The sequence below is a fragment of the Ictidomys tridecemlineatus genome, chromosome 2, assembly GCF_052094955.1.
Source record: "Ictidomys tridecemlineatus isolate mIctTri1 chromosome 2, mIctTri1.hap1, whole genome shotgun sequence".
Taxonomy (NCBI): domain Eukaryota; kingdom Metazoa; phylum Chordata; class Mammalia; order Rodentia; family Sciuridae; genus Ictidomys; species Ictidomys tridecemlineatus.
The window spans coordinates 204,022,291-204,048,181 of record NC_135478.1 but is presented as its reverse complement, the minus strand read 5'-3'; the positions used below and the strand labels follow the sequence as shown (position 1 = coordinate 204,048,181).

The window sequence follows — 25,891 nt, the reverse complement described above, 5'->3', positions numbered from 1 at the left end:
TAAGGATTTTATTCAGGAACTACAGCAATATGGGGGGAAAAGGAGTTTAGTACACACAATCTTATTCCAAATACAACAAGGACAAATGGGGAGCTATAACTAAGGAGCATGGTGAAGGTCAGTGAATAGAGAAAAGGAAAGATGATAGAATAGAGGAAGGCCACACTTCCCAGCAGTCCCTTAGCACCCGACTTAAAAAATGGGAAGACCACTTCTCAATGAGGTGGGTAACTAAGGGAACTCCTGGAATTCAATACTGAACTGTAAAACAAACCAGAGACAAAGAAAGTCAGAGAAACCAAGCATACTATAAGAAATAATCCATTAGAGACCCCGCAGTTTGGCTAGCTACTGCCATCAGTGCTGCTGCCTAGGAAAAGGGGAGACAAATATAGAGGAAAGTGAGGCAGAAAAAGAAAAATAATTGGCTTGGGATAACCGATGGAATAGAAATGGAGGCAAATCTTAATGTATCCAGAGTCAGTGGAGAAAGTTTTTTAATTAAAAGCAACCAAAATAACTGAATCGATGGGCAGTTTGGCAGGAACTAGGATGAGCAGTGCAGAAACCATTTATAAGTGCTGCAAGTCTGTAAGGATAGGCAGGAGATTGGGAACTGATAAAGAAAGTTGCCAGCTGACCCAGCAGTCACCTATTATAAACCTCAACAAGTGCCTGGAGCAGTGTGACTGATATAGATGAAAAAAGAATGTGCCCGGGGCATTTCACACTCCAGATACCTAGGAGAGAGGGCTCCCTGTGTTGCTGGTGCCCCATAAGAGCTATCAGGATGATGACGACAACAGCCAGACAGGACTATTTATCAGATAGGATCATCTCCACTACAGGAAAAAAACTGAGTAATTGCATCCCTGGCAGTAAATATAAACCCTGTGAAAGTTTAGATCCCATACCCTAAAAGTGGAATTTATAGGACCCTGAAGCTTGGGATTCATGCTAGAATGGGGTGATGCCAAGATTAAAATGGAAGCCCAAGGAGCAAGGACTCTGTGAGAAGAGGATTCAGAGGAACCTGACTAAAGTGAGCTCAGAGGGAGATTCTTGATCACCTAATACAGCTTGCTGTAACAAGAGTTTTACTCTCCATAGTTTGCAATAGTCTTGATTTTATAATTCACTATTATTAATTTATATAAATGTGATAAAATGTATGTTATATTACATACATTTGAGGAGTATATTTGCTGTTTTAGCCATGATAACTTAACTGCTATTTCAAAATTTTAAAAGATATTCATTGCTAAAATTCGAATATTTTCAGTAATAAATGATAAATTTTGTACATAAGCAGTCACTGAAGTCAGGCCTCTCAATGAACTCATGTGACCCCAAGTTGCCAGTATAGATACCCCTTTCCTGAAAGAATTTTTATTTTTGTAAACTCATTGCTACTCTATGTCCCTGACCCTTCTCAGGGACAAAACTGGATGCATCCCAGCACATGTTACTAAGTACAAGTACTGGGAAAAGAGATACGTGTCTCTACCCTTTGAGAAGGCACCAAAGCTAGGTTATTTGGGCTCCCAGGCCCCAAAGTTCAACATACATAAGGATGAGGAACTCTTATCAAATCCCAAACATAAAACATTCAGTTCTTCGCCCATAACTAAAGAAAAATAATTCAACTGAAATTTTCACCGTCAGTAAAAATCACACTAGATGCTCTCAAGACAAATGCAATATTCTAAGATGAGAGTGTTAATACTCCTTTAAATTAGTTCTGCATTTTATAAACAAATATTATGTTGAATGTGGAGGCAAGGTTTAAAGAAACCTTACAATAAACCCTATGTGGGGGAAAATATTCATCTTAAATAGAACAACTACATTCTAATTTTTATATTCAATAGTCATTGAAAATTCTCTTTAAAATTACAAGGCAAGGCACACTTGTAGTTCTCTAAAAAGCAAAGAACTTGATACAAAATCTTATCACCTATATAAAGTTGCCTCCTATCATAAAAGGAGCTCTCATAAAGAATTCAGACCTAGCTCTTCTAATTTCACATATACCATCAACTGGAGTGTGACAGACCCTAGTTTGAGTTTTGAATCTATATTCACTCTATGCCTAAAAATTATAAATGATACATAATGACTGAACCAATATAAATAACCCAAGCTTATGATTATTAAGGAAACTGATTTTTTAAAAAAGCAAGATTTGTTTGAGTATAATGATATGTTTTCAATGAAGTTCTTCCAATAGCTGACACTCCCAGTACACTGAAAAAAATATTCCTATCAAATTTATAGCTTCTGGATATAAGCAAATAGCCAATTTTCTATACCTTTAAAATATAGTAAAATAAAATTTGACAGAAATTTTATCCAAAATCATTGCCTATTCTTTTTGTAAGTAAGAAAAAGAAATGCTTAAACTAAGAAAATACAATACAGCATTTGACATTTACATAATATTACCTAAGAGTTATTCTACCTGGGAAGAAAAGTTAACTTGTAGGTAACCTTACAAAAGATCTCAAAATGTTTCTGTTACATGCTATTGAGAAAGAGGAAAAACATACCAAGTGTTTCTCAGTTTTTAAAACTCTGAAATTAGGCATCAGAAATATTATTTAACAGTTACCCCATAATACAGAGTTCTTGCTGAATCCTGCTAACCTCATGTGCAGAGAAGCTTCTTTAGAACATCTCCCCTATGACTGTATTTTAACAATAAAAGGAAAAGTCTTAGAGAAACTTTAAAAAAGAAAAAATGTAGCAACACAATAAAGATCAATGCTGAAGAGGTAAGTCTTAGCAAATCCATTAGAGCTTACTTTCAGCCATAAACAGGCAACATCATGGACTTGTCAATCTCTCACTGTCAAAGTTCCACTAACCAGCAAGCTTCTGGTCTGTATGCTTATCCCTCAGGATAGACTCCTACCCAAATGAAAAAATTACATCCCTACAGATATTTGGGTAATATTAACGAATAATATTCATATAGCATATTATACATGGAAAACACTATTGTAAATCTTTAGGTAGTAGGAGGAGACTTTAGCCTAGGCAATCTGACTCCAAGACCCACACTTTTAAACAACTTATCAGTTCACTTGTTATACCTTGTCATCCCTGGTCTCTTGACCCTGGGCCCATTAAAATTGAAAATTGAAATTGAAACCTGGTCCCATGAGCAACTTCTGGTACTACATCCTCTGTAACTACCTTGTCATTTCCATTTTGTTTTGTTTTGCTGTAAAACTTCTCTATTTACAATCTATTATGGCTAGAGTAATACACACATGCATACAGTTGAGGAATAGTGAAAAGCTAAGAGATGGCACAATTATAGCATATAAGACCTTAGATTCCCACAAAACATATTAGAATTGTAAAAGAGAGAGAGAGAAAGAGAGAGAGAGAGAGAGAGAGAGAGAGAGAGAGAGAGAGAGAGAGATAGATATCATCAGGGTAAACGAACACAAGGTCAACACACATACACACAAAATCACTTGCATTTTGATACACCAAAACAGACTGGTAGGCCAATGTTACAGAATAGAGGACACAGAGTCTAACCCACAAAATTACAATTATCTTATATTAGACAAAGGTGCCAAAAACACATTGGAGAAAAGATAGCATCTTCAACAAATGGTGCTGGGAAAACTGGAAATACATATACAACAAAATGAAATTAAACCCCTATCTCTCACCTTGCACAAAACTCAAATCAAAGTGGATCAAGGACCTAGGAATTAAACCAGAGACTCTGTGTCTAAGAAAAAGTAGGCCTTAATCTTCATCATGTGGGATTAGACCCCAATTGCCTTAATAAGACTCCTATAGAGCAAGAATTAAAACTAAGAGTCAATAAATGGGATGGAATCAAGCTAAAAAGTTTTTTTCTCAGCAAAAGAAACAATCTGTGAGATGAACAGAAAGCCTACATCCTGGGAGCAAATTTTTATCCCTCACACATCAGATAGAGCACTAATCTCTAGGGTATATAAAGAACTCAAAAACCTAAGCATCAAATAAACAAATAACCTAATCAACAAATGGGCCAAGGACCTGAACAGATACTTCTCAGAAGAGGATATACAATCAATCAACAAATATATGAAAAAATGTTCATCATATCTAGCAATTAGAGAAATGCAAATCAAAACTATTCTAAGATATCATCTCACTCCAGTCAGAATGGAAGCTATTATGAAGGAAAACAACAATAAGTGTTGGCAAGGATGTGGGCAAAAAGGTACTCATATACAGCTAGTGGGACTGCAAATTGGTGTAGCCAATATGAAAAGCAGTATGGAGATTCCTTGGAAATCTGGGAATGGAACCACCATTTAATCCAGCTATTTCTCTCCTTGGTCTATACCCAAAAGATTTAAAAACAGCATACTACATAGACACAGCCTCATCAATGTTTATAGCAGCACAATTCACAATAATTAAACTGTGGAGCCAACCTAGATGTCCCTCAGTGGATGAATGGATTAAGAAAATGTGGCCTATATACACAATGGAATGTTACTCAGCAATAAAAGAGAATAAAATCATGGCATTTGCAGGTAAATAGATGGCATTGGAGAAGATAATGCTAAGTGAAGTTAGCCAATACCCCCCACCCCCCAAAAATGTCAAATGTTTTCTCTGATATAAGGAGGCTGACTCAGGGAAAGGGAGCATGGGAGGAATAGATAAATACTAGGTAGGCAGAGGGGTGGGAAGGAAAGGGAGGGGGCAGGGGATTAGCAAGGATGGTGGAATGTGATAGACATCATTATCCAAAGTACATGTATGAAGTCACAAATTGGTGTCAATATACTTTATATACAACCAGAGATATAAAATATTGTGCTGTATATGTGTAATAAGAATTGTAATGCATTCCACTGTCATTTATTTTTTAAAAAGATCAATAAAAAATAAATAAACAGGAAATCAAGGCACAATTCCATTAGTAATAGCATCAAATAGAATAAAATATTTAGGAATAAATTAGTCAAGGAACTATAAGACTGTACACAAAAAGGTGAAGAATTTCATTAAGAAACATTAAATAAGTTAAAAATAACCTATTTAGGGTTCATAGATTATGAGACATAATATTATTAATATAGTAATATTCCCCAGATTGACCTATAGGATTAATATAATCCTATCAAGATAACATATGATATTTTTTTTCAGAAATTGAAACCTGATCCCGAATTCATATGGAATTATAAGAGATCCAGAACAAGCAAAACAATTTGAAAAATAGTTGGAGAACTCACATTTCTTAATTTTATAACTTACTATAAAGCTACAATAATCAAAACAATGTAGTACTAGTAGAAATACACAAACACATATATCTGAATAGAATGGAATCCAGAATAGAAAAATATAACCTTGCTGTTATAATTCATTTTTGACAAGCATTTCAGTTATGCAAGATTAGTAATTCTGAAGATCTTTGTACATCATGCCTGTAGTTAACTTTTTTTGTGCACTTATATGTTGAGGGTAGATTTCATATTAAGCATTTCTACCACACAAAAAAGTGGGGGAAAAGAAGAAACTTTTAGAACTGATAGATGCATCTACTACCTTGAAGGTTATATTGGTTTCAAGAGTGTATATAAATGTCCAAACTCAAATTATGTACATTAAATATGTGTACTTTCAACTGTATCAATTAATCTTCACAAAAGCTATTTTAAAAGTCACAAGAAAAACAATAACAACAAGTGATGGTGAGGGCATAGAGAAATTACAATCCTCACAGATTGTTGGTAGAAAAGTAAAATGGTATGGCTACTTTAGGAAATAGTTTGGAGTACTCAAAAAGTTAACCATAAAGTGACCATATAACCCAGCACTTCCACTCCTAGATGGATATCCAAAGTAATTGATAATCTTCAACAAAAACCTGTATGTGGGTTGGTTCCATAATTTAACTATTGTGAATTATTCTGCTATAAACATTGACATGACTGTGTCCCTGAAATATGCTGTTTTTAAGTCCTTTGGGTAAAAACCGAGGAATGGGATAGCTAAGGCAAATGGTGATTCCATTTCATTTTCCAAGGAATCTCCATAATGCTTCCCATATTGTCTGCATCAATTTGCAGTCCCACCAGCAATGTATAAGTGTGCCTTTTTCCCCATATCCTCGCCACACTTACTATGTTTGTATTCTTGATATTCTGACTGGAGTGAGATGAAATCTTTTAATTGCATTTCTCTAATTGCTAGAGATGTTGAACATTTTTTCATGTTTGTTGATTGATTGTATATCCTCTTCTGAGAAGTATCTGTTCAGTTCCTTGGCTCATTTATTGAGTTATTTGGTTTTGGGGGTTGAGGTTTTTGAGTGCTTTATATATCCTAGAGATTAGTGCTCTGATGTGCTTGTGGTAAAGTTTTGCTCCTATTCTGGAGGCTCTCTATTCACCTCACCATTTCTTTTGCTGAGAAGAAACTTTTTTGTTTGAATCCATCCCATTTATTGATTCTTGGTTTTAATTCTTGTGCTATAGGAGTCTCATTAAGGAAGCTGGGGCCTATTCCAACATGATAGAGATTTGGGCCTACTTTTTCTTCTATTAGGTGCAAGGTCCCTTGTTTAATTCCTAGGTCCTGATCCACTTTGAGTTTTGTGCATGGAGAGAGATAAGGTTGTAATTTCATTTTCTAACATGTGGATTTCCAGATAGGGAAACTTTGATATACATACACACACACATACACAATGGAATATTACTCAGCAACCGAAGAGAATAAAATCATGGCATTTGTAGGTAAATGGGTGAAGTTGGAGAATATAATGCTAAGTGAAGTAAGCCAATCCCAAAAAACCAAAGGCCAAATGTTTTCTTTGATATGAGGATGCTAACTCATAATGGAGATGGTAGGGAGTGTGAAAGGAATGGAGGAACTTCAGATAGGACAAAGGGGAGAGAGGGGAAAGGAAGGGCCAAGGAGGTAAGAATGATAGTGGAATGAGTCAGACATCATTACCCTAAGTACATGTATGAAGGCATGAATACTTCATGTACAGTCACTTGAAAAATCATGCTCTGTATTTGTAAGATGAAATGAATTGTATCCTGCAGTCATATATAACAAAGTAGAATAAATAATTTAACAAAAAAAAACAGAACCCCCCCCAAAAAAATCCCTGTATGTGAATATTCACATTGGCATTATTTATAATAATTATTTAGTGGAAAAAAACCTGATGCTCATCAATTAGTAAATGAATAAATAAAATGTTGTCTATCTATAGAATGAACTATCAATTGGCCATAATAAAGAATGAAGCACTGATATACTAATAGAGATGATCCTTAAAATTTTATGCTAAGTGGAAAAAAAAGAGACACAGAAAGCCCAGTAATATGTTATTTTATTTGTAAGAAATTTCAAAATTGTCAAATCCATGAACATTGTATATTAGTAACTGCCAGGGGCTGGGGTAATGGGCACTTAGGAATGACTGCCAACGGGTATGGGATTTCTTTTCAGGGTGATGAAAATGTTCTGAAGTCATATCATGGTGAAGTCACACAACTTTGTGACCATACTAAAAGCCACTGAAATGTACATATGAAAAATTCAGATGTAAATAAAAACAAAAACTTAAAAATAAGCTTTAACCTCAACAGTAAGCTGTTGGTTCCGATCTTGGGAGACCTAGGAAACTACAGGAACGGAGTTTGTTAAACACTTTGTGAGCCTCCCCAAAACTCTGAGAGAGATTTCTTCCAAGAAAACTGGCAGGGAAAATAGCATGTACAGAAAAAAAAGAAGATCCCCAACAGTCGCAGGGGCCTCCGACATGAGAAGGGTGTTCAAGTATTTGAATGGGAAGGGTCCTTCCTGCCTCAAGTGCTGGACGACAGTGGGCCACTCTTCCATGCATGCGTGGCATTTAGGAATGTAAATTTTGCTTTTCAACTCAGAATTCTACTCATTCAGGAGACTGTTCTTTTATTGCCTTTAGGAGAAGTTTTTCTTAAAATCTAACATACTATTGAATCATTGTTTTCAGTGTTAGCCTGACTATGAGAGAAATAAATGGAATTCGAAAGCACAAATAGTGGTTAGTTCATTTAACAATACTTTTTTTTTTTTGCCTATGGAAACATTTTTGTTCTCTTTTAAACAGGATGATCAGGCTTAACATATTTATGGTGGATGAATCAGAAGAACCAAATTATTTACATATTCCTGATTGGTTCTTAGACTTACACACTCACACTTACACACTCACTCTTAAACACTGAAGAGTTTATAGAACTTTTCCATAAAAGACACAAAAAGAAAATAATGAAGCAAGCTTCTACTCCTGTTCTGTAGTCACTCAGTCTCCCACACTCAATGCAAAAGTGTTTTCAAATAATTTCTTGAGAGCAAAATTTTTTTTTTCAATTTCAGCCTAGACTTGAGAAATCTATATAGGCATTATGCTGTATTGTTAAGGGAATAATGGTAGGAGAAAAGTCTGTTCATGTTTAATATTGGTGCAGTTTTGTTCTGAAATAATTTTGATCTGCAAGTGGTTGAATCTGTAGATACAGAACGTATGGATACAGAGGGCTGACTCTTCAAAATATCTGTGAAAGAAGTTTCCTAAAAAGGTGACTGACAGGAAAAAGATATTTTTGTGGATTTTATTTTCATTTACCTTTAGTATATGAGATTTGCCCAGCTAGCAGAGCCATTAAAAAGCTGTTAACATTTCCTTAGGTGGCCAAATGGATCATGGTGCTGGCAAAGGAGTCCAGACCCCATGATTTTGGAAATAACACTGTTTTGATTTGTTTTCTGGAAAGCTAAATGCATTGGGATATGCTGCTTCATCCTTAGAACTGTTTAGCGACCCCCCCCACCCCCCGCCGCCAAATCAAACTTTATTAAGCTTCAAATTCTTTCCTTTATTAGTATCATAGATCAATAAAAATACATTCATGTCCAGTTTGGCTAATTATAAAGAGGGAAGATAAGCTCCTGAAATGTGGTTATACATTGGCCTACACTGTACTTTGAGATTAAGCAGAAGATTCAACCATTTATTTATGCCTGGAATCACTGACTATGACTGAAATATCAGGTATTGGGCCTGCTGAAAACATGAAATACCACTACCTAAATCCTTGAAGAATTCTCTATGTAAAACATCCTTAGTATTACAGTTTAAAAACTTTTAGAAGAATTATACCACTCAGATGTTCAGAGTCTGAGTTTTCTCAATTTTTACATTAAAAAGTTCTCATGAGTGGATTTAATGTACAAGTTTCCATCACATTTCAAATGAGAAGAATGTAATTTCCAGCTGTACTGTGCATATGAAAATTGATTTAGTGAAAATTATATTGCTCAGATGTTATTGTGTGGCACCTCCCTAATAAGATAGTAATGCAATCACTATATTTCTCCAGAAGATTAAGAAATTGTAGACACCCTTTAGAGATGTCCTTCATGCCAGGGTGGATATCAATGAATCCAGAAAATTGAACACCCCTAAGAAACAAAAGCTAATAATTCTAGCAGAAGCTACAATGTTATTTAAATGATTAGGATTTGTGTTAGACAATGATGTCAAATTGAAAACCAGTAGTCTAGAACAGAAGCCCAAGAAATTCAGAATACTTATAAGGTCAAGGTACCTTAGCAAACAGTTCATTTTATGTATAACGAATTTAAGTAAAAGAAGTGATTTATTCAAGGTTACTAAACTACTTTGTGACTAAACAGATTATTTAAATAAATAAATCAACTGAGTTCAATAACACTATAAATCCCAAATTTTTAGTGAGGTAGTATATACACATTAATAGCTATGATTACTTAAAATTTTTCTTTATCATATTTTTCTTTTTCTATTCTTAATGAAAATTTAGACATTTTTAAAAGACTCTTCAGTGCAGTAAAAATTACATTTAATATCAGAGGGAAACTCTTCCATTCTCCTCTTAGGTGTCACTTGGTTTGGAAAAGTGCCTGTTATACAGTTAGCACAATAAAAATTCAGTGAATGAAGAAATGTAATATTTTAAGAAATCAAATCTTTGTGATTCTAATTATAAGCTATTTTCCATAGCTTAAATGGAATGCAAGAAATGCAATTCTACATAACTATTTTTGTTCATTTAATATGAGAATATTGTCATAACAGGACAAGTCTCTATTTTAAGCCTTTTCAAAAATCACAATTTTATATGTTGTAATATTAAAAGACTGCACAATTTGAAACTCAGTATAAATGTACCACAGGGGACTCTCAATAGGGAAGGAAAACATTCTTTTCAAGTTTGCTCAAATTATAACCAATTTTAAAAGTTTTCACTAACAAGGTACATAATATACCAAAGTTGTATCTTTTCTGCATTCCCAAGAAAGCCTTGCTGTGGAAAATAAAATTTGGGTTTCAAACTTAATTTATCTCTATTATTTCTTGTTTGGGGTTGTAGTGTATAAATAGTTTCCACCAAGTAAGTAGCAAGATACTTCTTAAGTAGCAAGGTACTTCTTTACTGAAATTTCTGTTTTTGCTAAATTATGCTATATATATTTTATTCAGCAGAAGGTCATAAAACTATTATTAAAATCTAACTTAATATGATGATTTCTAAACCACATTTTCTATAGAATTAAAAAGAAAACAAAATTTTAGAGACCTAAACATGTGCTGATATGTCAAAATAGTATATTCTCTCTAACATGTGTTTGTGTATGAGATATAAATATATATTTACATATGTTTGATATATCTTCTAGTATATATGTATATTTGATGAGGATACTTATGTTTCACAGGCATAATACATTATGGAATTTCTGTCACTGAAAAACCAACAATGACATTTCCATTTGGAATCATTAGACTCATCAGACATGTCTCAGAAAACAAGCTCATCCTTTCTTTCCTGGTAAAAAACTCCTGGGAGGATTCCCTGAAAGGCCAAGTATTTTTCATATTAGATGCTGGCAGCAAGTCCCTGAAGACATCAAAACAAACCTTGCCAATGTTAAGTTGATGGTTAGTGTTACTGTCAAATCGTTTTCAAATGCTACAGTTCTGCCTCTAGGTGAGCAGTATAATAATGGTATTAAGAAGTATTAAGGATGTGAGTCAGGAAGCATACCAGCAAAAAAATAATTTATTTCAGATCTTAGGAATTGAAATATTTAGGATTTTAGCCTTTTTAATATAACTGGTCCTGATATAAAATCTCAAGGCAAGTTAAGATCAACTGTCTCTCAGTAGCTAGGTTGTTATAAATTATATTTCATTTTCCTTTCTCTTTCTTTTAAGAGAACATCTAGCTTACCTAACAGTTTACACATATGTATTCTTATGTAATATACAAAATCTTGCCAATTATTTTATTTTTAAAAAATATAAAATTTCTTAATTAGAAGTGACTTGATGATTGATGGCTAAAAAATTGTCTATAATAATTATCAGTTTGTACATTCAGCGCTGTTTTGGAATTTTAAGAAAAAAATTTTCTGAAGGAAAATACTACAAATTAAAATATTCCAGAGTCTGACTTATAATATTTGAAAAATTACCCAGAATATATTAGGAAAGATAATGAAGATAAATTAACACATCAACTTATGACTGATTCAATTGCCTTAACCTATTACACAAATGCTCCAGTGTTTCCGGGTAAGATTCAGAACTGAAGAAAAGTGAAGAATGACAAACCAAGCCACAATTCATTGATTTCATATCACTTTTCAGAATGTGTTCAATATTACAACAAGGAACAATTTTAATGGACTTTTATCTAGCAATTATCTTATTTCCTTTCAAGGACAATGCAAAATTTACTCGAAGCTAAAATTGTAAAAGCTGTTAATGGGGAAGGGTTTCCATGAACATTAGTTTCTAAATGATCAAAGATGACAAGGGTTATGATCTTGCCATAGAAACGTCAATAAAGTAGAGAAGAGTGGGGAAATTGGTTGGAGAATGTCTTTTTGTTGTTATAATTAATTTGCTATTTTATTTTGAAGGATTTCCAACTAGTAAGTTCAAAGAACAAGATAATGAAATTCATATACTATTTTGACCAATTGTTAACATCTCTGGACACTCTCATGTCCTGTCTCTCTGTACCTCTGTCATTCTCTCTCAATCTGTTTCCATATATATCACATTATGCACATAATACATGTACATTTATGTACATATACTAAACATATGAACATATATTTCTGTCTCTGACACACACACAAAATTTCATGGATAGAAAATTTGTTCTTAGAAATCTCAGTGTGTGATAATTTTTCTTTTCTTTATCAAGTGGAGACCTTTCAACTTTCCACTGAAAGGAAGTGCATTCTTATCTTTGGCATATTAGAATCACCAGCATCACTCTCTGCATTTGTAGATTTGTTAGATAGTTGCAAATTTACCACCATAAATGTGTAGCATTTTGAGGTTTCATTAGCAATGTATAAAGGTCCCATATTCTAAGGTAGGTACATCTTTCAACATACTACAATGCCGCATTCTGAGTATTTTTTCAAAGTTTTAAATTGTTGCCAATCCAAGTGTTGAAAAATAATATTTGATTATAGTTTTAGTTGGTACTTCTTTCTTTTGGAGTAAATTTGAGTGGATCATTATGTTAAAGGAATTTTTCTGTTAGCTGACATCTTTATTTTTTATTAGTTTTTGAAAATGTTTGATTTTATAAATTTTTAAAGAAATCTTTATAAATGGAACTACAAAATAGTTATAACCAAGTTTTTATCCTGTCTTTTCACATTAGTTTCCATATTTCTTTCTGTGAATTTTCTTTTATCTTTTAACTCTTTGTTTTACAATAGATTAATATTTACAGGAAATTCATGAAGATGGTACAAAAGGTTTCCTTATATCCAACACCCAGTTATCCTTATTGTGATGATTTTGCATTAGTATGTTATTTTGTGACAATTCATGAAGTAATATAGATACATTCTATTAGCTAAATCTCATATTGCATTCCTAGTTATAGTTTTTACCTAACATGCTCCCATTACTCAAGGGTCCCATCAGGATGCACATTTAGCTCTTATAGTTGTCTTGGCTATTATCAGCTTGTTTCTCAGATTTCTCCTTGTTTTTGAGGATCTTGATCATTTTTCAGAGTACTTGTCATATTTTCCTTTAGGATCTATCTGATACTATTTTCATGATTAAATTTGGGTTATGGCTTTTAGGGAGGAAGAACAGAAGCAAACACCATTCTCATATACCATCAGATACAGGGTACATTATCAATGTGCTTTGTTGCTGTTAATGTCAACCCTGAACACTGGCTGAAGTAGTGTTGACCACGTTTCCACAGGAAAGTTAACTCGCCTCCTCCCTTTCTTACATTTTTATCAGAAACAGGGTATCATGTGTGTCCCACCCTTTGTGAGTGGAGAGTTATACTTTATCTCCTTGAAAGCAAAGAAACCATATAAACTGGCTTGGGTGTTTTTACTTCATACTTTTGAGTTACACTCCAAAACCACTTTATTTTGTTGCACAGATTGTTCTACATTTGATCATTGTGAGAGCTTTTATTTGGTTCCTGTGTCTCTTTAGCTCCTCCCCAATAAGACATTTTATGATTTCCTGAGCACTTCCTTGTTTTTTGGAGCAACAAGTTGTTTCAAATCATGGGGTATATCCCCAGCTCCAACTCCATAATTAGCCATTTCTCCAAAGAGTTCCGATTCCTTTTTATTGAAAATGGAATTAGAAATCAAGATTTGAGTGCAAACTATGTTCACTATTATTAGAATGTAATTCTTTTCTAAAAACTCTTATGTAAAAAAAAAAAAGAAATCCATGTGTGTATACTACTCCCCTATTTATAAATCTTAATACATGTATCCTCTATTAGCTCTTAAGGTAAACATGAGTTCATACTGATGTATTCAGTTTAAATACATTTCCACACGGATCAATCTAGACTTTTTGCTCTTACATATCTGGTTCCTCTCATACCAACAAGAGAAACCTGGCTCCCATGATCTAAGTATTTTTAAATTTGTGTGCATACATAGTAGTTTCAGAATTGTTAACCCATATCCCTGTAGGAGAGAACTACAGCAAATCAAGTACAATGCTTATAAACAACTCTTTTTTACTTTAGGCTTACAGTTTCTATTCATTCCCAAAGTTACTTAGGTCAGCATTCTTTGTTCCCCACCCTTCAGTGAGGTTGTTTACTGCATTTGTAATAGTTAGACACTTGTGTTGTATTTTACTTTGCATCCTGGATCCTCTGACATCCTAAGTTTTAATTCACATACATTAAGATCCACTTTGTGCACTCTAAAGTTCTATGCATTTTAGTAACTGCATAATGGTATATGTAACATTACAGTACAATAGAAAATAGTCTTGGTATTTTGGAATAAATAAAATTCAGTTTTATTTATCTTTCATATAGATTTGAAGCTGGTTCATTCTTTGTGTGTCCACTTTTAAAAAATCCTCTTTAGTAATAAAAGAACACCAGGATACACCTTGATACAAGCAAAAGAACATAGACTAGTTTCACCACCTAAAAATGTCCCTTGTACTTCAGGTATTCAACCCTCTCCTTCTCGCCAAGCCTTCGAGCACCACTAATCTATTTTGTGTTATAATTATACCTATTCCAGACAACATATAAATTGAGTCATATGATATATACATTTTCAGATTAGCTTCTTTTACTTAACAATGTATATTTAAGTTTCCCTTATGTCTTTCCATGGCTTGATACCAGTCCTTTTATTTACTGAATAATATTCTTTTGTATAATAGTCCATGATATGAATATACCCGTTCACCTATTGTAGGACATCTTTGTCACTTCAAGTATTCAAGATTTAGTAATAAAGCTACTAGACACATTTGCATGCCATTTTTGTATGGAGTGTGGACCTAAGTTTTCAGATTAATTGGATAAATATCTAGGAGCACAATTGCTAGATTGTGTTGTATCTTTATAGAAAACTGCCAAATCATCTCTTAATGTGGCTGTATCATTTTGCATTCTCACCAGCAATAAACGAGCGATCCAAGGGCTCTACAACCTCATCAGAAATCAGTATCATCAGTTGTTTGTCTTATAACCACTCTAATAGATGTATAATGATATTTTATGGTTTTTAAAATCTGTAAATCTCTAATAGCAAATGATGCTGAGCACCTCATACAAAATTTCATTTGTAAAATTTTAAGACTTTTTTGTATACATAGATACAATTTTTTAAAATCAAACATGTTTCTCAAGTATTTTCTCTGTCACTTGACTTTTTGATCTCTTAATAGTGTTGTTTTTTTTTTGCATATCATAATTTATTTTTTGAGAGAGAGGGTCCTGGGGATTGAACTCAGAGATACTTGACCACTAAACCACAACCCCAGCCCTATTTTTTTTGAATTTTATTTAGAGACAGGGTCTCACTGAATTGCACAGTGCCTCACTTTTTTGCTGAGGCTGGTTTGAACTCATGACCCTCCTGCCTTCACCTCCAGAGCCACTAGGATTATGGGAATGTGTCACTACTCACAGTGTGCATATCATAAGATTTAATTTTAAAAGTCAAAGGGTAGGTAGGGCTCAGTCTGACTATGTTGTCAAATTTTTGGTGAAAAGTCAGCATTTTTATTTATTTATTGTATTAATAAGGTTTTCCCCCCTATTGTCTAATAGCTATTTGAGTGGAAGATGTATCTTACATATACCATTCTTTAATTTTTATTAATTAGGACTAAGAATTTTCCTCTGTTATTTAAAAATATTGCGTATTGTTTTTGTTAAAAAAATTTGAAAATTCAATATTTATTTCCCTTTTACCTAAATTTAAAGTGAAATTTCATTTTCAAATTAAGGAGACTATTGTTTTTATTTTATCATTAATTCCTAATTTATTACATTTTAACATGAGAATGTTATTTTCACTTTTTCTGACTATAATATATATTGTGGTCAATTTTTGTAAATGTTCCATGTGCTCTTAAGAAGTTTGGTGCATATCTATTTATTTACCTCCTAAATATTTACTTGTGTTAGTCCACTTGACCTATATTGGATAAATGCCATTTTGAAATATACTGTTTCTTCTACATTGCTCTATACTTATTATTTTGTTCTGCACTATGAAGATTTTGCTGTCTATTTGGTAAAGATCCCCTTTAAAAAAAAAAACTTTTAATTTTCAAAGTGCATTTTGACTTTTAATTGATAAAGTTTTCTTCTCCTCTGTTACTTGTGGACTGTCTGCTTTCTACTTTGCCTCATATCAGTACCTCCACCTCTGCTTTCTTGTGGTTTACACGTGTTCCTTATGCTGTGCCATTACTTAATATTTAGCCATTCTGAATCATTTTATTTAGAAATTAATTTAATTGTAGGCACCTATTCAAAAACTTTCCATTTAATAAGTTACTAAAATATGTGTATTAACATACTTAGCATCAAACTTTCATACTGTTTTGTGCTATATTTACTGCATGTACCTTTACTATATTCACTATTTCTAATTATGTACTTTTATTTCTTTGCTGTTTCATTTTGCTGTTCAGCAAACTTTGTCTTCTTGCTATTGCAGTTATCCAGTTATACTAACACATTTACAATGACTTACGCCCTTTATTTTCTTAATTAAGCTTCTAATATTTCTTTCTACTCTAATTTATCATCCTTATGACAATAAATTAGTCCATTCTACTTTTCTTTTAGCATTCTACTTTTTCTTTCTCCTTCTATACACCTTCTAGATTTTAGCAGTATTTTTGTCTAATTACTTCAACTTAGGACAATGACATACTGGCCTATAACACTTACCCTCACCAAAATTTATTTTTATATTTCAACTTAAAGAGACTAAATGATTAGTCAATCATTTTGTTCAAATTCCCTATTCATATCTCCAGGTGGCTTAAAGAGGGCTCATGAATGCAGTATTTCCTGATTATTTACATGGTTACAATATGTTCTATAGTCTTAATACATTGAGAAGACTACTACTGGAAATGATTCTTAACTCAAATTTTCTTTAATTTATTAAAAATGTTTACCATTGTTACTTCATGATAACTTTTACTGAAATTGAGACTTTACCTACTTAAAAGATAATAAGCTACGAGCTACTAGTTTACACATGCTGACAGAAGACATGAAATTCCTGCTACAGAATCAAAGAACTTTATTACTCTTGGCACAATAAGCAGCATGAGCACCAGAATATTTGCATCACTTCCTCTTGTCCCCAAGTGCTACTAGGATGATACAGGTGGCCCAGATGAGTGTCTGAACACAGAGTGAATTATAGTTTATGGAAAAAATCCTGAGTTTAGGGAACCTATGTCTTTTATAATGGATAATAGGCATACCTGCCCTTTGCTGAACCTGGAGGTGCTATCTCAATCTTTCAAGGCTATTCACTCTGCAAATATCTTGAAAAAGATAATCTGGAACAAAAGATAAAATCTCTACTTTGAAAGATAGAGGCAAAAGAGATTCACATTTAATTGTTTTTCAAAATTACCTTGATTTCCATACTGGTAACCTAATTTTGTTGATGCAAAAGAATTCCTAGAAACCATGGTGGCGTCAACTTTCTTATTGAGTCCTGGATATCTGACTATGAGTCTGTAGCGTAGTTTACAAGAGATTATTTTATGAAACCTTATTAGTCCTTTCCTCTAGTATAGCTCCTCTAGTACAGCTCTTCTCCTCTGATAGAGCTGAGAATCTTTCTGGGTTTACCATCTCTATGGACAACATAAGATAGCATCATAGATGGCACAGCAAACAATAGGAGCATCATCATGAGAGTTAGAGAGGTTACCTGGAACCTACATTTTGGCTTCTTCTCATGAGCATTCAACTGATACTCAAGACACACTTCAGAACAATGAATTCAGAAAGTCTGGGTCTGGGATATAGATAGTAGGATATTTTAAAGCTACCCAGATGATTCCAGGGTGCTGCCAATGGTAAGAATGAACCCTTTTCCACACCCAAAAATAAAATCTAACTATCCTAAGAATAAAACTTGAAAATCTGTAGGAGGTGTACTGATTTTAGGACAAGATCTTTTTAATGCCTTCTTTTTCTCCTTGATATTGAATAATTGTCTTCATGTGTAATAAAGATTTGAGAACAGAAGAATAATTATTTTCTTATGTAAGACACTCAGCTATTATAGGCAAATTCTTCAGTAGTTTGACTAATAACAGAAATAACGGTATTTAAATTCTCAAATCAAAGTTTCATGTGGATGGGGAAAAAGAGATATTTTAAACTTCAAAATGAATATGATTTACCCTGGAACCTACAGCTATTGCAAAGCACTTAAAATTATTTCAGACAGTCTATCAGATCACTTGGATGGCTAAACATTCCTCGCCCTGCAATTTGGGAGAAAAAAAATGGGTACTGCAAAATAGAGAAGTCAAAGTGCTTAGCTCTTAGCTTTAGATGAAGAGTTACATTGTTCCTTTTATAAAACAAAAATAAAATAAAATAAAACCTATGTGCTTAATGCATATCTTTACAGGATGCTAGCCAACTCACTTTGCCAGAGATACATGCAGCTAAAATTGCTTCCCTTTTCACTAATACTATATAATCAGCATTTTCCTGATAGGCATACTTTTTGAAGAAGCCCTCAGATATACACTGAATTACTTTGTGAATAAAATATTTGGTCTCCTTAGAGCTCTCAAACACAATCTTGACTTATCGACTCCAAAGCTGCTGACTCTCCACAGTTCAAGCCAGTAGGTTTCCCATATGGCTTTACCTTTAATGATAAGTAAAGCACTTAGCTACCCCTAAAAGACTATTATAAACTGCCATAAAATGTATAAAATGTCTGTGAGGGAGCATAAGTGAAAATGCTGCAAAACCCATTGAAGAAGTATATACAGACAATCAAATTCCATTGTAAGGGTATCAGCAAAGACACAGAAGGCTTACAAAATAAAATGCACAAGTGTTAGGTGAGGAATGGTATATTTAAAAACTGCAAAGACTACCAAATTCATACAGCAAGAATTTAAATAATCTTGAGTTGAATTTATATGCCATCTATTCCCAAAGACATTCAGAAAATTTTTTAAAGACCATCAAATACTACACAACCAGAAATGGTACATTGTTACAAATGTCATATTTTTACAAAAGGAGGTCATGGAAAATTGTTTAATGGTCCAAATAGATTACTAGAGGGAGTAAGTTGGGCATTTTTATACATAGATGCCAGGTGATTTGACAAAAGCAGCTAGTAAGTATATAAAATAATGAATAAATATATACAAATTTGCCAAAAAAAAAAACACCCTAGCCTTATTATCACTAAAAAAGAAAAGTTGACTAAAAGAGTTAACATTTTAGAAATATTTAGCTAACCCTCCTTCTAAACGCTCTTAGTTATCCTTGGATTAAGAAAGACCAACTGAGAGATACTGAGAGAAATGCTGTCACTGACCAGTGTTTTTTCCTATCAGTTTACTGACAATGCAAATTCTGATAAGGACAAAATCTTCCCTACACAAAGTGCATACTCAGTATAAATGTTCACTGAAAATGATATCAGCACCACACAGTGTTCAGACTCCATGGAAATGCTTTTTTTCCATAATGGACTATACTGTTTTCATTTTAAAGACAATTGTCAATGATAATTATTCCTCTGCATCAGTTCCTTGAAGGTGCATAGCTACTGATTAATTTTTACTATAAGAACACAGCTTACCTACAGACACATGTTATGGTTACTACCCTTTGCCTCATTTGTCTTAGTAATAAATTTTTGTACTTAAAAAAATCCATTGAAACAGTGTAAAATTTTAAAAGTGCAAAAAAGAATACATAAAACTTTTCATGGTTTTAAAATTTCTATAGTTCAGAAAATGTATAAGGATATGTCCAAGAACTATACTTTATACTAAAAATAGTAAGCATGTTAATTTTGTAGATGTACGTTTATTTTATTTCTAAACAGTTAAGTTGATGCTTAAATATTATCTACTTCATTTTTTGGCTCTCCCTTTGTTTTCTATTACACATCACTGGATCTTGTTAGACTCTGTTACAATACTGTCATCTTGTCTCTTACTCCTTTTAGCTCTATACTTACATTTTTTTTTTTTACTTTTTTATTCTTACTATGTTTTGCTTAAAGGATTCCATATCCCTAAGGTAATGTAATTTTTTCTATATTTTTAAATTGTTTAATTATACCACTGTCCCCTTTCTTTCCTTTCTTCTTTATCTAGTGTACAACAAGAACATTATCTTCTTCCTAAACAGACAATTATTTCAGCTTCATCTAGCAAAAATATTCATCTTTGCCTTACCAGTTTTAAGTCAATTTTATTTTATAATACTAAAATACTTAATTTGTGACACTTCTATTTTTTCATTAATCAGGATGATGATTTTTAAAGAAGTTGTATATTCTTTTAACTACTGAAAAATATTACGTATTGTATTAGATGGTTTATCAACATTTATTTTAGTCTTTACTTTTAAACCATTTGAAAGTATTATCACATTTAAACTTTAAAAATAAATTTCTCATGATAATATAACTTTAATATTTGTTTTAGAATTTCATGAAATACATAATTATCTAAAAGGATAACATCATACAACATTGTTTTCTGACACACATGACTGGATCATCTATGGTCTTGGTCATCTTGGTCACCTATGAGCAAGTATTTATTTACTTACCTATATTCTCTCTTCACATAACCCACCATTATGACAAGAATGTAAATATTTTGAGGGCAAGAAGCAAGTGCATGGAATAATGACTTCCCATTGTGGAGATTTAATCGATATGTTCTAAATGGACAAATTAATTAGTGGTCAAGTTTGGGTTTGGGAATTATCTCACAGGTGTGATATACAGACCAAGCAGACATGCTAGAGTTGATGATATTAGGTCGCTGTTGAAGTAATACAGACAAGAGAAGATAATTAAAAGATATTTTGACATCATAGCAGCAGCATTCAAAGGCAATAATTTTAGAGACATAGGAAATAAAGTCAATAGAATAATTTTAGAGACATAGGAAATAAAGTCAATAGAATTTGAGAATTAGGATTTTCATTTTAACCTCAATGATAGGTAGAATTCAAGAACTGATGTTGCCTTCTCTCTCTGCCCCACAGAATATAAACCAAAGACAATAGGTATTTTAACTCTAGGTCTAAAACATTGGACTTGTATTTTAAGAAATGGAGCTAAAACTAGATTTGACTAACCCCTGCTACCTGGGCAGTAAGGTATTTTTCAATCATTTGGGAGTTTCCCAGGTGAATACAAATTCTTTTTATTTACCCCATTCACCCACAAAAGGCAGCTGTCAGTTGACATAACTCACTTCTTACCTAGAATAATTAAAAATGTCTTTTTTATATGTGTTTTTAAAAAAACCCTACATATTATCACAGATGTATGAAGAAAAGCAGTAGAATGAAAGAGAAAAAACATGATAAATACATAGAAAATTTAACAACTCAAGCTAAGCAACAAAGAATCACTTAACAATTAAAGCCTAAAAGTACTACAAGTATTGGGAAACAAAGTTTGAGCTTGAAGCCAGAAGACAGGCAGTTAATATAAATAGATGATCTGGGTCAGATCTAGAGAATGAAAGCCAATTTGGGTCCCAGAAGTTAAAGACCACTCCTGAGAGATTGAAATGTTAATGCCTTCCAGAGCCCTTCCTCCACCCTTACCAAGATACCAGCCCCCCCCCCCCCCCCCTCCAAACTGTTGCTAAGGAAACCTGTCCCAGGGATTGTCCCACCTACACAGAGTAATAAAAGTTGTTAATTAATGTGACCTGGGTCCATTTCTTGCCTGAATCACTCCACCTTGGGCCTTACTTTATTCAGGCATGACCCCACTGCTGAATAAAGGCTGTGCTGATGCGTGAAGTCTGCACCTGGCTCAGTCATTTTGTGCTAACAAAGAGTAACATGAATCTTTGTATTACTGTACATCTCCTTCTCACCTTTTGGCCATAATACCTGGGCCATCTCCGTGGCGTAGTCATGTATCAGGAAGCAGAAAAGTCAGGGAGAAGAGAACAGGAGAACACAGGAAATTTAGGATGTATAAAAAAAGGCAGAACCTGCTCACTTCTTGGGATACCAGAATACCAGCCATGGCCCCCTTTCCTCCTGGGAGAAGTCTGTTAGCCCTTTTAAAATAAACCCTGCTTTATATGCTTGACTCAGCATGCTTCTCTAATGTTATACTACAACATGTGAGAAAGCAGGACTCATCACCACTAACTGGCATTATCAAGCTGATAAAATTGCCGAAGCTGCCTAGCATATAGGAGACCCCGGGTTTGGTCCCCAGGTACTACCAAAGGGGGGGAAAAAATCAGAAATTTCCTAGGTCATAGAACAACAACAACAAAAATAGAAAACAAACATGAAACCTAAGAATGACCAGTCCATAAGATCCACCTAACAGGAGTTCTGTAAGAAGAAACAAGGAGAAGGAGGGGCAGATATCATGGGAATAAGAGATTTTTCTCAGAGGTGAAGAGTGTAAGGTATGGAAAATGACAAAAACAATCCCCAAATAGTGCAGCCTGGGAAAAGAGAGTGAGGAAGAAGGCAACATATTGATTACATTAATACATCTTTCCCAGTGGCAGGACAATCCCTGGGAAAGAAACAAACATCATCTAATGGCAACAGAATACCTGGGGAGAAAATATCCATCAGTCCTAGACTGGCAGTCTCCTGGAGGAAGCCAAAGCATTGACCCTTTATGTTGAGGGCCACAACCAAGTTAAGATGGCGCCTGGCAGTTTGCCAGGAGAGGTAGTTTGTGAGCTAACACCGCCACCAAGCCATTAAGATGATGAGGATTCCTTAATGACTGACTGCTGTATCTAGATGATGTTAATTAAGTTAAGCTGCGTGTAGTGTAATTAGTTGGGTATACATACCTCTGCTGTCCTGCAATAAAGGGATCCTGCTGTTTCAGCCTTCACAAGTTGCTTGTCACCCGGGTTATTTTGCACCTTTACTGTACTGACAGTACAATGGGACCCTGAAGAAAAAGCAATAAGCACTGAACACTGACCCCAGACTCTCCATTCTTCCCCAAGTAAAAATATTGTCCAATAAAAACAAATTTCAAATTCTCATAAACCTGTTTCTTGAGTTTCCAAACCAACATGCTCTGTCAATAATTAAGTCACTTCTCAGCATAACATGTATAAGCACAGACTCCCCCTTTGACTGGGGCTTATTTTCCATCAGGAAAGTGGGTCCACCAGAGACATGACCCCACTGCTAAGTAAAGGCTGTGCTGATCCGTGATGACTGCACCTGACTCAGTCATTTGTGCTGACAGTAACATGAGTCTTTTTATTAAAAGTACCACCTCCACCTCGTACTAAGGAGAATACATGAAAAAAGAAAAAAAAAAAAAGTAGACATTCTGTCATGAAATGTGAGGCTACTCAAGAAGACAGCAAAAGCTTCTGGAGAAGAGGAAGGATAGAGAGGTAACTAGAGAAGATTTAAAATGAGGATAGCAGTTGCCTTCTTCCCAGCTTCATTAGATACTATAACATTGTAGGATGACATCTTTAGAATTCTGAGGAAAATTATTTTGATCATATAATGAAGTATTCTATTTTAATCAAACTATGAATTATGTGTGAAGATGAAATAAAGATACTTTTAGTCATAAAAGAAATTTTAAAAAAGTTTTTCTTCCAATCGCTCTTTCTTAGGATATTACTCAAATAAGTACTCCAACACAATAAAAGGAAATATCAGGGGGAAAAAAGACAGAATACCAGAAACAATAATGCAAATATAGCATGTTGAAAAATGTATCAGGATTACAGTTGTTTAGCATACCTAAAAAACAACCAATTGAACTTATAAAGAGAATGTCTTCAAAAAAAAGTAAAATAAATAAACATTCTATCAAATGCAAATCTTACTTTCTTTACAAAATAAATGTTTGGATGCTGTAAATACTATTTTCTCCAATACTTAAATAATCAAACCACAAAACTATGCGAATTCTTTTTTTTTTTTTTTTCTGTTACAGACTCCTAGAACAGGACCAGAACTCTCTTGTAAGTCAGTCAGGCATAGGAAATGTCTGAATTGTTTTTACATTTCTATATTTCTGCATATCCTCTCTGTTCTCCTGTTTCTAATACCATTTTCCCTATAATCTAGAGAGAAGGGAAGGTATATTCCACTCCTGGTTTCAGTTTCAGTCCTATACCATATATAGCTCAGTATAGACAGACAGTAGCTCAAATTTTGCTTTCTAAAATAGTGAAAGAACCAAGTTCCTTTGAGCTCTCTGCTCAAATACTTCTCAAGACCTAATCCACATAGTTTTAAATGTCAGAAGTTACTTCTCAGGCAAGAGGATAAAGGAAAAGACATAGTATGAGGGGGAAAAAAATACAGAACCTTGAAATCTGAAGCAAAGTCCTAAAAAACACTAAATATTTCTGCTTACACATTATTGACAAGAATTAATTTATATGCTCATACTTGCATGCAAAGGAGTCTAGGAAATATAAACTTCAGTCTAAGCAGTTACATGCCTACCAAAAATAGTGATGAGGAGAAAATAGGATAGTAAAATGACCAGGCAGTCAGGATAATATGCCCCATTCAACCACACTTGGAGGCTAAGGGGAAGACTATTAGAGAGCTCCAACAAGGCCTATTTCAAATGTAAAAGACCTTGAGGCTAACCCTTGGGAACACTTAAAGCCAACTCCTTTGTCTCAGAGGGTGGGGATGAATCCAAATGGAAGTTATAGGAAGGAATGTGGGGATAAACCAGGATGATAGCCTTGATTCTTTTTCAATGCCCATTTTGCCCCTGCTTTATCTAGAAACATATATAAACTCCCAAGGTGAATACCAAAGTGTTTTTTTTTTTTTTTTCTGTTATCAGGCCCTCTCCAATATGGTGGGAGTTTTACCTCTTCTCCTTTAAATAAATCCTGCTCCATTTATTTTTCCCTTCCATGATTGTCTGTGGATTTTATTCATCAAAATTTGTGAGACAAGAACCGGAGGAAATTGGTGAAGCAGAGAATCTAGTCTCATCTTAAAACTCCAGTTTCAACAGAAGCTTCCATATCTTACAATAAAAGGAGTATATTGTGGGACAAACTAGCATTTTGACCACAGAAGGAATTTGGAAAACAATTCTAACCCTTTAATTTGCCAAGGAAAAGAAACATAATATTGATACCAGTGATGACTAGTTCCATTTCCCCAGATGTGTAGATTGAACATGCAAGAAATGCGGAAGCAAGCTTAGAAAGCAAGTTTATTTAAAGAATAGGACAGAAGTAGACTTCTGGAGGAAGAAGGGGATCTCAGAGTTGGTGTCCTTGGAGTTGGCACCCCTCCGTCACAGAAAATCTTAATTAAGCTTCTCCAGAAATCTTCACCATAATTGATCTTAGGACTATCAGCAAAAGGAATCTCTACAAAGGCTTCCTATTTCCTGTTGCTCTGTCTTACTTGGCACTTCAGGTGCTGAACACTCCTTTACTAGTTTTTCACAAACATTTAAGGATTATCTGGTATAGTAACAATAAATATAATAATTTGTAAAAGTTTTCAAGTGGGAAGTGTGTTTGCAATTGCAAAGAATGATAAGAAAGACAGGTCCTTTAAAAGGCCTCTGGCCTTGGGCCCCAGCTTCACAGAGATGTACTAATTGGGCTCCATGGTATCAGCTGGCAGGGGGAGGGGGAAAAGGGGGAGAAGAAGCTGTCCTCTTCTCAGGTGCTGTCCTTGAAGGTTAACTTGCCCACCATAGGGCAACAAAAAGCTGCTTTGGGGTAGAAAGTTCTAAAACTGCCTGAACTCATGCCCTCCTTCTC

The 25,891-nt window shown here is 34.0% G+C and overlaps 1 long non-coding RNA gene across 11 annotated transcripts in view; it reads right to left on the bottom strand.

The window, feature by feature from the left end:
• The window catches only part of LOC144375448 (uncharacterized), a 487,430-nt gene that overhangs the window by 350,874 nt on the left and 110,665 nt on the right, over positions 1–25,891 (bottom strand). For 9 of the 11 annotated variants that reach the window (XR_013435316.1, XR_013435310.1, XR_013435312.1 and 6 more), the window contains exon 3: positions 22,955–23,058. The exons of the other annotated variants lie outside the window; for them this stretch is intronic. This is a non-coding gene — a long non-coding RNA (uncharacterized LOC144375448). The remainder of the gene's footprint in view (positions 1–22,954; positions 23,059–25,891) is intronic. 11 annotated transcript variants of the gene reach the window in all.